This window comes from Gossypium hirsutum, chromosome A01 (assembly GCF_007990345.1).
Source record: "Gossypium hirsutum isolate 1008001.06 chromosome A01, Gossypium_hirsutum_v2.1, whole genome shotgun sequence".
NCBI classification, from domain to species: Eukaryota; Viridiplantae; Streptophyta; class Magnoliopsida; order Malvales; family Malvaceae; genus Gossypium; species Gossypium hirsutum.
The window spans coordinates 111,872,436-111,886,455 of record NC_053424.1 but is presented as its reverse complement, the minus strand read 5'-3'; positions in this window follow the sequence as shown (position 1 = coordinate 111,886,455).

Below are 14,020 nucleotides of genomic sequence, written 5' to 3'. Positions count from 1 at the left end.
ACACGGGCGTGTGTCCCTTACACCTTTGAAAAATTTTAATGTTTTCTAAAAAAAATTTTGAGTGCCCGATTTAGTCCCGACTTATTTCTAACATGTATTTTGGGCCTCAAAGGCTTACATAAGGGACAATATGATGGATTTGGATTAGTTTCTGATATGAGTGCTAGTTGATATGAAATGTCTGTTATTTGATTTGTAAATTCCAATAATGCTCCGTAACTCTGTTCCGGCGATAGATTCGGGTTAAGGGTGTTACAAATATTACCTGAGATTATTTAAGTTATGTCTATAGGGAAGTCCTCCAAGTGTCTTGCTCAGAATGATTAGATTTTGAGTCCCTGCACTATGGTCATGACTTCTACTGTTCAAATTTGTTTACTTATAGCCCCTCCATTGGCACCCTTTGGTTTGCATTACTCATTGAAGAATTTACTGACATTTTCAGCACTCTAGCAAGCTTGCTACCACAAAAACCACATGATGATAAGATCCCCTTAAAAGATGAGAATGTGGTGGTCAAAATTTGACCTTATAGGTATCCAACTATCCAGAAACCTGAGATGGAGAAAATTATTCAGGACATGTTAGCCATTGGGATTATAAGGGACAACACTAGTCCTTTTGCTTCCCCTATAATGATGGTTAAAAAGAAATATGGTAGCTAAATGCTCTGTGTGGACTATAAGCAACTCAATTAGCTGACCATTAAATATAAGTTTCTTATGCCCATCATTGATGAGTTATTGGATGAACTGAGCCTTGCTAGGGTCTTTTCCAAGCTAGACCTCAAGTCAGGGTATCACCAAATCAAAATGGATGAGGCTGACATCCATAAGGCAGCTTTTAAGACACATGAGGGGCACTATGAATTCTTGGTGATGCCCTTTGGGCTCACTAATGCCCCATTAACCTTCCAAACTCTCATAAATGTCATTTTCAAACCCTTATTAAGGAAGACAGTCTTGGTTTTTTCTATGATATCTTGGTGTTCTCAACAACTTGAGAAGAACACTTGGCATGCTTCAGGTAGCTTTTCAGATTTTGAAACATCATAAGCTCTTTATTAACCAGAGTAAGTGTTATTTTGGAATTAAACAAGTAGAATATTTAGGGCATGTCATATCAAAAGAGACTATGGCCATGGACCAAAGCAACATTAATTGTATGGTGAATTGGCCTATGCCAACTTGCATTGAAGATCTAATAGGTTTTTTGGGACTGATTGGTTACTAGAGACATTTCATCAGGAATTATGGTCTGTTGACTTGACCTCACACCAACCTCTTAAAGAAAAATGCTTGGTAATAGGATGATCAAGTTGCCATGGCATTTCAACAACCTAAAGAGGCCCTTTTGTAACACCCCTAACCCGTATCCGTTGCCGGAATAGGGTTACGAGGCATTATAGATCAATCACAACATAAATCATTCATTTCTCATATATGATTCAGTTTCACATAAATCACAATGTCCCTTATAAGGCTCTATGAGACCTTAAAACATGCTTAAAAAAGGTTCGGGACTAAACCTATAACATTTGCAAACTTTGGGAAACTTATAAAATTTTCAAACATTCATGGGTCACACGCCCGTATGAACAGGCCCTATGTCTGAGACCGTGTGAAAACAGGGCATACATACTGACTTGTACCACACGGCTGAGGACATGCCTGTGTGCCATGGCCGTGGGAAATCTAGAGGGGTTACCGACTTGGGTCACACTGCCAGCTACACGCCCATGTGCCAGCCCGTATGTCGTACACGGCCAGTAGACACGCCCGTGTGTCTAGACCATGTAAAACCTGTAGGGTATACTGACTTAAATTCGAAGGGTACCCCAGGGGACGCACGACCGTGTAGCATGACCTTGTGTCGTACACGGCTGAGACACACGCTCGTGTCTCTGCCCGTGTGGACAAAAATAGGCTATTTGCAAAGCCAATTTGCCACCCATTTCTCATGCACACTTAGCAACCAAAATGGTACCAATTCATTATACAATAGGCATCCCAAAATCATCAACCAAATGCACAATTCATACACAATTCATGCCATTTTATAATCAACAATTTCACTACTCAAATCCATAACCAAAACATACCAAATCAATATGCCAAAATCATCAAAACTTACATAACTTCTAAATTCATTTCCTCATCATCTTATCATCTATTTCATGCTTCAAAACATACCATTTCATCATCTCAAAACCAAGCCACAACATGCCATCTTTCCAACATTAATACACCAATTGACAATAGCTATACAAGCAAACATATAACCATCACAAAATATGCCAAAACATAAGACCATATATATACATCACATATATCACTTATCAAACACAAAATTCAAGCTAACTTGAATGGCCATACACACCATCATTTACAAGCCAAATCTCATGGCTAATATCATAACTCAAATCATACCAAGACGACACTAGCCTATACATGCCATATACCATATATACAAAGCTTCAAAAGTACCAACAAGATGATCAATAGTGTGACGATGTTCTTGATGATCCCCGAGTCCGAGCTAGCTTTGATTATCTATAAAACAAGGAAAGAACACACAAAGTAAGCTTTAAAAGCTTAGTAAGCCATATACAAATAAATTATCATATGAATCAATATCATTTCCATAAATAGGAAACCGTGAATAAACATTTATAAGATCACAAACCTTTTTCATTGTACACATTCAATATCATAATTGAATTCATCAAATACTTCCTCTTCAATACTTGTATGAATCTCATATGTACCTGAGTTATTTAACTCATTCACACATTCTTTCCCAACTTGACTTTGCCCATTGAACCATTCGGAATCGTTAAGGATACTCAGAAATCACATAAGGCTTGTACAATGCCATATCCTAGATATGGTCTTACATGTTATCACATATCGATGCCACTGTCCCAGACAGGGTCTTACACGAAATTGAATAACGATGCCAATATCCCAAACATAGTCTTACACGTAATCACAATACAATGCCAATGTCCCAGACATGGTTTTACATGTAATCACAATACAATGCCAATGTCCCAGTCATGGTCTTACATGTAATCACATCTCGGTAATCTAATGTCATGACATTTACATCCTATACTATTCCTAAGGTTCGTACGAGATTTTCGAATGTTGTAACTCTGTCAATTCTTGCTCGTATTTGCTCATTCAAAATTCATAGCAATTCAATGAAAATTAAACATGTATAATTCAATTTTAAAGACATTTATTTGCATACGAACTTACCTCGTATTAGGGATAAACTGACTTGATCGACTATTCGACAACTTTCGATTTCCCCCGATCTAAATCTGATTTCTTTCATTCTTGATCTATATACATTAAAAATTAACTTATTTATTCATTGATTCATTCAATTTAATCCACAAATACATATTTAAGCCAATTTACACTTTGGCCCTAAACTTTTACATTTTTTACAATTTAGTCCTTATTTCACTAAACACAAAATTCATTAAATTTCATTAAACCCAAGCCTATCCGAATTTCATATAGGTCCCTAGCAGCCCATATTTTTCTTTTATTTCACATTTCAACCCTTCAATTTACAAATTTCACCATTTAATCCCTAATATGCATTTTTGCTTAAAATCACTTTACAAAACATAGATATCTATCACTAAGCTTTCATAATTCATCACCAATCATTCAAAAACACATGAATTCATAAATGGAAACTTTCAAAACATTAATAATTTTTGCAAATTAGTCCCTAGACTAGCTAGTACTCAGAGCAACGATCACAAAAACATAAAAATTATCAAAAACCGAACAAAAATCACATACCAATTTGTTCATGCAATTGATGAACCCTTAAAATCAACAATGGATTCTTCTTCCTTTGAATTTCGATGAGAAATATGACAAAATCCACTAATTTTTATCATTTGTTTTATTTAATTAACCATTAATATACAAATTACTATAATAACCTTTAATTAACATTATAATTCATCCAATTTATGACCATATTCGTCCATCCCATTAGCCAAAGGGAAAATAACATCATAAGGTCTTCCAAATTAATAACTCATAGCAATTAAGCACTTTAAACAAATAGAATTCAACTTTTGCATTTTACACGATTAAGTCCTTTTTTCTCAAATTAAGCTATTAAATGATAAAATTAGCTCACAAAACTTTCACACATATATAATCACATGATTTAAACACCAAAAATAATATTAAAATAATTTTACGACCTCGAATTTGTGGTTCCGAAACCCCTATTTCGATTTAGCTAAAACCAGCAGGCTGTTACACCTTTATTCAGCACCTATACTCACCATTCCTGATTTTCAGTTGGAATTTTGTGCAGATAAAAATGCATCAAGTTTTGGTGTAGGGGTTGTGCTTCAACAAAAAAGGGAAGTTAGTGGCTTTTTTTAGCAAAGGTCTTGGTGTTAGACATTAAACATTGTCAATTTATGAAAAAGATATGATTGCAGTGTTGTTAACAGTAAGGAAATGGTATGCTTATTTGGTTAGGAGGCTTTTTAAGATTAGAATAGACCATAAAAGTTTGAGGTTCTCACCAGACCAATAAGCCATTACTCCATTTCATCAAGAATGGGTGGCCAAAATGTTGGGATACAATTATGAAGTTGTCTACAAAAAGGCCTCAAACAATGCAACAACTGATTCTCTCTCAAGGAACAAGCCCCTTCTAGTTGGTCAGGTATGGAAAATGACTGGTTCTATAGTGGTGTTTGATTTGTTGAGCAGGATTCAAGTACTCTATTCTTCTGATGCCAAGCTTTAGAAATCGTGTGAAGAAGTCCAATAGTAGGCTTCTCGACACTATAAGTATGTATGGGATGGAAGATTTTTGTGGAGGAAAGCCAAAATTGTGGTAGGCAGAGATGTAGAGCCTAGAAGGGAACTATTCGAGCATTTTCATGCCGATGTCATAGGAGGACAGTCACGTGTTCATGCTTCAAGGAACAAAATGACTTCTCTCTTATTTTAAAAAAGGACGACTAAAGACATAAAGACTTGTATTAGAGAGTGTCTTATATGTCAACAATGTAAGAATGAAACAGTGGAAAAACTTGGTTTATTACAACTATTGCCTATACCAAATACCAAATAGAGCATGGTCTTCTGTTAGCATGAATTTTGTTAAAGGCCTCCCACAGTCTAATGGCAAATCTATGATATTGGTGGTGGTGGATCGACTTACCAAGGTGGGTGTCTGTGCTCTTGTTTATAAAATAAATTTAACACAAAAAATATAAGAATTAAGAATGGCGGTGTCTGTGAGTACACGAGTCAAATTGTAATATAGTTGTACAACAAAATACCAGAAGTATTCCGAGGATCGTACCCATAGGAGGATCGAATAAATAGTGAAAATACTTTTACAATAACAAGCCTAGGTGGTAGTAATTATTTTTCTATATTATGATTAACCATAAAATAGATTACGAGAAATAAAAATAAATAAAAAACAAAAAAGAAATAAATAATGAGAAATAAACAAATGAACTAAATCAATAATCATTACTTTAGATTATTTTAGATTAGGGTTTTGAGATGGATTAATAATCGATCAACTAATTATTACCTCTCAACCTTTAATTAACTAATCGATTGGTTGATACTCGCTTACCTCTCGACCTCACTTTCTCAAGAAGGATAATTTACGATTTACTCAGTTCGACTTATCTTCCGACCTCGTCTAGCCAATGATAACTTATTAGGGTTGTCAAGCCTAACAATTTAATAATACATAATTTATACCAACTAATCCTTTTCAAGAAATCCCTAATCCTCTATTAATCACATCCTCATCCACTCATTAATCTCCCCTAAAGGATTTATCCACTCATGTTAGTCATAATCTCAACTTCAATTGAATAAACCATGTGAGAAACACGATCAATTAGGAGAAGAAAAAAGATTTGAATAATTGTGGATTCGGTGTCGAATGGGGAACAGAATAGTAAATCTCTTGATTGGAATAAAGAAGTAAAACAAATACAAAGGAAAATATAAACTAGATACTTTAATTAAATAAACAAGTTCTTGAATCAAAACTAATTCAAGAAGAATAACAAGAAAGTTATGAAGAAGAATAAGAAGAAAGTTATGAAAATCCGAAAAAAATAAACTAAAACTAATTCTAAACTACGAGGGTTTTTGAAGGCGTCTAGGATGACTTAATTACATTCAACCCCTAATGTCTTATTTATAGAAGTGTTGGCAGCCCAAATTGTGTATTCGGCATGTCCTAGGTCTTCGAATAAGTTTGATTGCACGAATGAAAATATCCCTAAAATACTTGGGCAGCACGTCGGCATTATGTCATGCTACACTACTTGCGTAGCGTGACATGAGTTCGAATTATTGCCTTGTGTCGTTCGTTCTGTGCATGGATGTCTTAGGAAGCTTCTACATTACTCGACCTTTGCTTCCATGTTAATTGGGCCTTTATATCTTCATCCAACACACTCAATTAAACCAATTAGAATAACCTTAGGCCCGTGTCGACCTATTAGTAGGGGTGTTTAATCGGTTAATCGACCGGTTAACCGACCCGAACTACCATTAATTGAATTAACTGACCCTTTTAAACCCTTAACCTTTAACCGAACCGAAATTTTTTCAAAAAAAATTAACCGAACCAAACATTTTCGTTTAATTCGGTCAGTTAACCGAATTAACCGAAATTTATATGTTTTTTTTTGTTAAAACAAGTATAAAACATATAAAAAATTAACTGAACGATTAATTTATATTTCTAAAAGAATTAACCGAACTGACTGAATACTTATATATTATAACATTATTTATTAAATTCAGTTAATTCGATTAACTGACCGATTTCGAACTAAATTAACTATTAACCGGACTTCTAAAAAATTATTTAATCAACCTCCGACCGAATTAATTCTGTTAACTAACCGATTAATCGAATTCTGTCGGTTAATCGAATTAATTCGATTTTACCCGAAATTTGCACACCCCTACCTATTAGGTCACAACACCTACAAAATGTGTTTAAAACACGTATTTTTATTACCTTTATATCTTAAGGATTAATTATTGAAAATGTAAATTAAAATCCTAAAATTGCCTAGAAAATAAGTTCTTTAAGTGTGGAGCTAACCCGAATTGACAACTATATTTGACGGCAGGTCAGTGGGACATTTTTTGACCTTTTCCCATCCTTATACAGTTTCAACTGTGACTCAAAAATACATGGTTCACATATTTAAGTTACATGGACTGACTGATTTAATAATTTTTAACAAGGAAAAAGTGTTTGTGAGTCATTTCTAGCAAATTTTTCCAACAAGTTGGTACAAAGGTGCATTTTTCTACTTCTTATCATCCTGAGTCTGATGGCTAGACTGAGTTATTGAATAAGTGCCTTGAGGGGCGCTTCAGATGTATGATAGGTGAACGCCTTAGTGAGTGGTTGCAATGTCTTCCTATGACAAAATGGTGGAATAATGCCACTCACCATTCTTCCATTATCACCACACCTTATAGGGCATTATATGACCAACCTCCTCCCCATTACATTCCTTACTTAACAAATGCCTCTCTAGCGTTCAGTGTTGATAAAAGTCTGCAATAGAGACAAGCTGCTAGGAAAATGTTATAATTTCATTTGAAACAAGCTTAGGGACGAATGAAGTAGCCGGTAGACAAACATAGGAGTGAGGGATTTTAAAGAAAGTGATTTGGTTTACTTGAGACTACAACGATATAAGCAACATTTGATTAGGAAGCTGTTAAATCATAAGCTGTCTCCCATATATTTTGGGTCATTTCTAGTAGAAGCCCAAGTAGGGAAGGTAGCCTATTGGTTGCAAATGCCCTTTGAATCCCGAGTGCACCCCACATTTCATGTTTCTCAACTTAAGAAACATGTGGGATCAGCTCTAGTCCAGACAACTTTACCTGTGATTGATGCTAATGGTGTTTGGACCAAAGACCTAACTCATGTGCTAGATCGAAGAATGGTTAAAAAAAAATAGTGCAATCACTGAAGTTTTGGTGGAGTAGGCAAATTTGTTTCCTAAAGATGCCACTTGGGAGCCCTTAGAGCGAATTAAGAGCAAGTTCCCTCAATTTGATCCTTGATGACAAGGATTTTTTAGGGGAGTAGTAGTTGTTATGGGATGAAAAGAAGAAGTAAATAAAATGGTGTGTATCAGTTGTAAGTAAAAAGGAGTGGTTTGGTTTTTAATGAAACGACACGTTTTAACCTTGGGCAGTAACGGTCAATTGGTTATTGGGTTGACTGTTAATTTGTTTGTTTTATTTTCCTTTATATTGTTTTGTTGTAAGGAGAAGGAAGCTATACGATACAATACACAAGATTTCTTCCTCTTCGATTTTTCCTCTCATTCTTTTTGTGAAAAATTGAATGTTGATAATGACAATTAATCACAAAGAAAAAGAGAAAATAGAACACACAAAATTTTACGTGGAAACCTTTTTAAGAAAAAAACCATGGGCAGAGGAGAAGAAAATTTATTATGTCGAATTCGAATGATATAAGAGGAGAGACGACTACGTCTATTTATAGGTTTAAAAACCTTATTCTAAACAAAGGCTAATAGAAGCAATGTAGTAAGGTCAAAATACCTTATTTGAAACAATATCAATAGAAGAAGTGTACTTCTATACGGATTCCACTTGTGCAGCCTGTATCATATTGCGAGGGCCATTCCCTGTTGCTACCCTAGTCCAGTATTTTGCTTATTGGGGATCTGCAATAGGTGTGGCCTTCGCCCTCGTAGATTCCCCTATCTTGCTACTTGTATTTTATTTTAATAGGAATTTGAGTCACACAATTTTAACAGTTTTTCTCTCTTATTCCTTTCTCTCAACTTTGTAATTTCAAATTTCTAAGTTAGGTCTTAGGAGAGGTTTTGTCTAATACATGAAATCTCTTTATCAAATCCAAACTTTGTTCAAGGTAATAAAAAAAAAAAACTAGAACCAAGATCTAAGTTTAGATCTCTTTTACCGACTTTAGTAAGATAAAATTAAAATAAATTAATTAAAAATCATAATTAATTATCTTATTAAATTAATCTAGGCATGAAATATTAAATAAATAAAATTTTCTTACAAATTTTTGCATTTTGTGGTCTAAGACCTTCGATGAAAAATCATGAAGGGTGGGTATTATCTATGATAAAAAAGAACTATTACTTGTCTTCATATCGTATTATAAGGTATCTCTATCTAGCAAGAAATATTTTACTATTCTTACACCTCCAACAATTCGAATAATATATTGTTATAAATACTCTTTTGTCTCCTGTTAATTTTAAAAATGAATAAATTAATCTCTCTCAACAAAAATTACAAAAAATTCAAAATATCTATAAAAATTCTAAAATTTATATTTTAAAAAAATTATAAAAAATTCTAAAGAATCTATATAAAAAAATTAAATTTTTAAAAATTTTCTAAAATAATAATTTTTATTTTGTTTTAAATTTTTTTTAAATATATATGGTTACAAATTTATGTGCTCGAACATGGAATTAATTATAATATAACAAGATTTTAATTTAACATGTTTAATTTTTAAATTTAATTAGAACAATTTCACGTAATCCAACTTGACTTGAATTTCATTTCACTAGACTCAAGTTGAAAAAAATTCAAATATAAATTCAAATAAAATAAAACTCGTTAAGTAAAATTTTTTTTATTTAATTTTACTAAATTCAATTCAAACACTTACATGCAGGAATTTTTTTAATATAATACAGTATCATGATTACACTAGTCGTGTACCTCGAATTTTATCTCACTGATGTAATTTATAACTCTATATAGGAACAACATTTTATCAACATTTATTATTAGCCTCAATTAAACTTAGGTTTGCATAGTCATTGTCGGATAATCATTTTAATTGTTGAAACCCAATTTAAGACTATCTTTTATTTCATTTAAATGATATATATATATATGGCTAATTTACTTAAAAAGGCCCATTTCTAAGATGGAAATGGGTGATTTCTACATTATTTACTGGAAAGGGCCGGTTTTGGTGAAATGCGTCTACGTAGGAGTGTTTTAGGGGGAAAATACCAACAAATCGCGCCCCTAGGGGAGCGTTTTTGCCATGTTAGCATAAAACGCGCTGAAGCGGACGCGCTTTGCTGACGTGGCAAAAACGCTCCCCTAGGGGCGCGTTTTGCTTCGTGTTTTTTTCTAGGTTAGGGATTTTTGCATATTTAATCCTAGGTTTTTTTAGGTTTCTAGGGTTAGGGTTTTGCTGATAATAATTTAGGTTACAAGTTTAAGTTGCTGTTAAAATAATTTAAGGTTTAGGGTTTTTAGTGGATTTTAAAAATAAATCAAGATTTAGTGTTATTTTATAAAAATTAATTAAATTAGGGTTTATGGTTTTTAAATAAATTAAGTAAATTAGGGTTTAAGAGTTTTAAATAAATTAAATTAAATTAAAGTTTAGGGTTTAGGGTTAAAATTAATTAAATTAGGGTTTAGTTTTTTAAAAATAATATTATTTTTTTAACAAAATTGACTATTTTTACCCTGCAAAAATAATTTTAAGAAGATCTGAACAAATAGTGTCAAAAACGCTTCAAGTAGGATGTACTGTCAACAAAATTATTAAAAATAGATCCCACGTGAATGTTCTTTTTCTACAGTAGTTCTTGAAAAAATAATTTTGAGAAGACGTTTCTGAACAAATAGTGTCAAAAACGCTTCAATCAGGATGCAATGTCAGTAAAATTTTTGAAAAAAAAAGCTCACACGTGGACGCTTTTTTTCTACAGTAGTTCATGTTTAGCCTTAGAGTATAAATGAGACAAATTTCATTCTCAGGTTGCATAAGTTACAACAAGAAAAAAAAATAGAGAGGCTAAGCAGAATAGAAATTGAAGATGAATGAACGTATTAGTGCTGTTATTTACTATGATGGTGAGTTCCGTGACACCGAGAACGGCGTTGTTTTTATCAGATAACACAATGTGAATGGTTTTTAACCAGAGTATAGATTTTATAGAATTTCGTAAAAGAATTAGGTACAAAATCTTTGAAACGACGCCAAATAGGGTTTCTTCTATTAAGTATCAATTTTGTGCTTCGATTGATCCCGTGACATATGACTCATTTAATATCAAAGGTGGTCGTAGCTTTCATCTCACTAGTGGGTCACCCTATCTTGAGTTATATGTACAATTTTCATCGCCAAACAAAACATTTGCGACTTCAACATCAACTGCTATTCGAGAGGAATACACGACCCTTACCCGACACTCCGTTAGTGGGAGGCAGAACACGGAAGCTCCCGTGTTTGGTGGCAGTATGGAAAACACAACTCTTGTACAACACTTAGTTAGTGGATGGGGCATGCACATCGGCGGGTCGATGTTTGATGCTGGAAATACGTATTGGGGAATGACATCAACTTCTTGTGGTTGGCAATCCATATCTGATTGGGGACGTTGCGAAACGTCCACAAGAAAGGATGATGTACTTCCTACGACATCCACCGATGAGGGGACTTCGTAAGTTGCAGATGATGATGGGTTGGATAGTGAGTCCGATGTAGATCCACCTCGAGAACCTGGCTCCGATGGTGCTGAAGTTGCATTATTTTCTGAATCGGAGCCTGTTCCATCTGAACCTGAAGACGTTGAAGGGGGTTCAGATGAAGAAGAAAAAGGTCTGTTATTCAGGACGTACTTGACTCCAGTCCACATGCATAATGTCGATATATCGACAGATGATGCGTTGGAGTTTCCAAATCTACCACAAAGAACGTGTAACCGTATAGGTTCTTCATTGGACTCGGGTGAATTGGAAGTTAGTAAGGAGTTTTCCAGTAAGAATAACTTTCTTGGTACTTTGAAATAACATAGCATCAATCACGGGGTTAACTACAACGTGGTTAAATCCAAATACGAGAAGTTCGAAGCCAAGTGTGCAGTGCAAGACAATACATGTTCATGGCAAATCATGGCTTCTTTTAGGAAAAAGATAGGCTTGTGGGAGATAAAAAAGTACAAAGGTTTACATATGTGTTGTCGGTACAGTATCACCGGGTGTTTAGGGTTTTTGAATAATAATGTTATTACTTAATGTTGCATTATTTAATGTATTTCATTGACAGGTGTTTCAAAAGATCATCCTAAGATGAATTTAAGTATGATAGCTAGCTGAATACTACCGATGTTGAAGGCGAATCCCAGAACTTCTATATCATGCATAATTTCCAGTATTCGTAGCCAATTAAGGCACACACCCTCTTACTGTAAGACTTGGATAGCTAAGCAGAAGGCGTTAGAAAATATGCATAGTGGGTGAGACGCTTCATATAATGAGGTTTGGCAGTGGCGTCAGGTGCTGGAGAGGTACGTCCCAGGTTGCATAACAGATCTTAAAACGGTCCCTGCGTACTACAACAACTTTTTGCTCGGTGTATGTCAAGTGTTCAAGCGTCTGTTCTGGAGCTTTAAGCAATGTTAGGACGTATTTGTGTACAGCAAGCCGTTAGTACAAATTGACGGTACTTTTATGTATGATAGATATACCTATTGAATATTGCTAACTGTGGCACAAGATGATGCTGGGAGAATCCTTCCAATATCATTTGCAATAACATCGGTGAGTCAGCTGATGATTGAAATTTCTTTCTTTCTAGGTTAAAGAGGCATGTATGTAATGACCCAAAATCTGTGGGCACCGAAAAAGTGTGCTATCGGGCCTCCATCTTAGTGGAATAAGTTCGAAAATAATTATTAAAAATATTTATGAGCCTAGTGGTGTGTCTAATTAGGTTTTGATTAAGTAAATTTAACTTAATTTAGAGTAATTAGCAAAAAGGATTAAATTGAATAAGAGGTAAAAGTTTAATTCTACAGCAATAGAAAGTAAAAAAGGGCCAAAATAGCAAATATGCCATTAAGTAATGGTTGAGGCGGCATAAATGTATTAAAAATCTAAGATTTTATTTAGATTATATATATATTATATAATATTGAATAATTGATTATTATAATTATTAATTGTTATAGTTTTATATTATTATTAGTATTATTATTAAATAAATTAAATAGTAGAGAATTGTACGGTAATAAAAATATTGGTATATTTGTAATAAATAGATACATGTGTACTTGTTATAAAATAATTTGTTTACTTAATATTAAAGTAATAGATAATTAGATTAAATTAAATTATTGATAATTAAATAATTATATCATAAGATTTTTTTTATATGTTAAATAAAGTATGATTATGACAAGTGTAAGGTGATAAAAATATACATATGTAATGATAATATTTATACAATTATAATATTTTATTTAAATTAGTAGATATTTATTATTTATTATTATTATAATTAAGAGATATTTATTAATTAAATAATTATAAAAAAAGATTTTTATGTGATAATTAAAAAAAATTATGACAAATGTAGGGTGGTGATATTGGATAAATGTAAAACATGTGTGTGTACAATTGTTATATATATAATTGCTATTAAATAGATATTTATTAATTAAATATAATATAAATTAAATAAAGTAAAAAGAGATAAAGCATAAAATAAATAGAAACCAAACAAACAGAATAAAAAACAGAAGCATTCGAAAACAGGGGAGAAAAAGAGAAAGCAAAAGGGAAAGAAAAAGAAAAACAAAAAGAAAAGGAAAAAGGAAAAACTAGAGATTTGAAGCTTGAAGCTTTGATTGGTAAGTCAATTAAGTCATTTTTAGTTAATTTTGATGTTTAAGAAGCTTTAGAACAAAGTTTTGTTGAAGTTAAGTTAAGGTTTTGAAAGTTTTTAGGTTCTTGAACATAGTTCATATTGAGCAAAATAATGAATTAGGGATTTAATTGAATGAATTTTAAGTTAGAATTGAATAAAGGATTGAATTGTAAACTAAGCTATAAGTTTTGAGTTTTAGGGATTAAATTGAAATAAATTTGAAATTATGAAAATATGATAAAAATTAAGTAGTTAAATT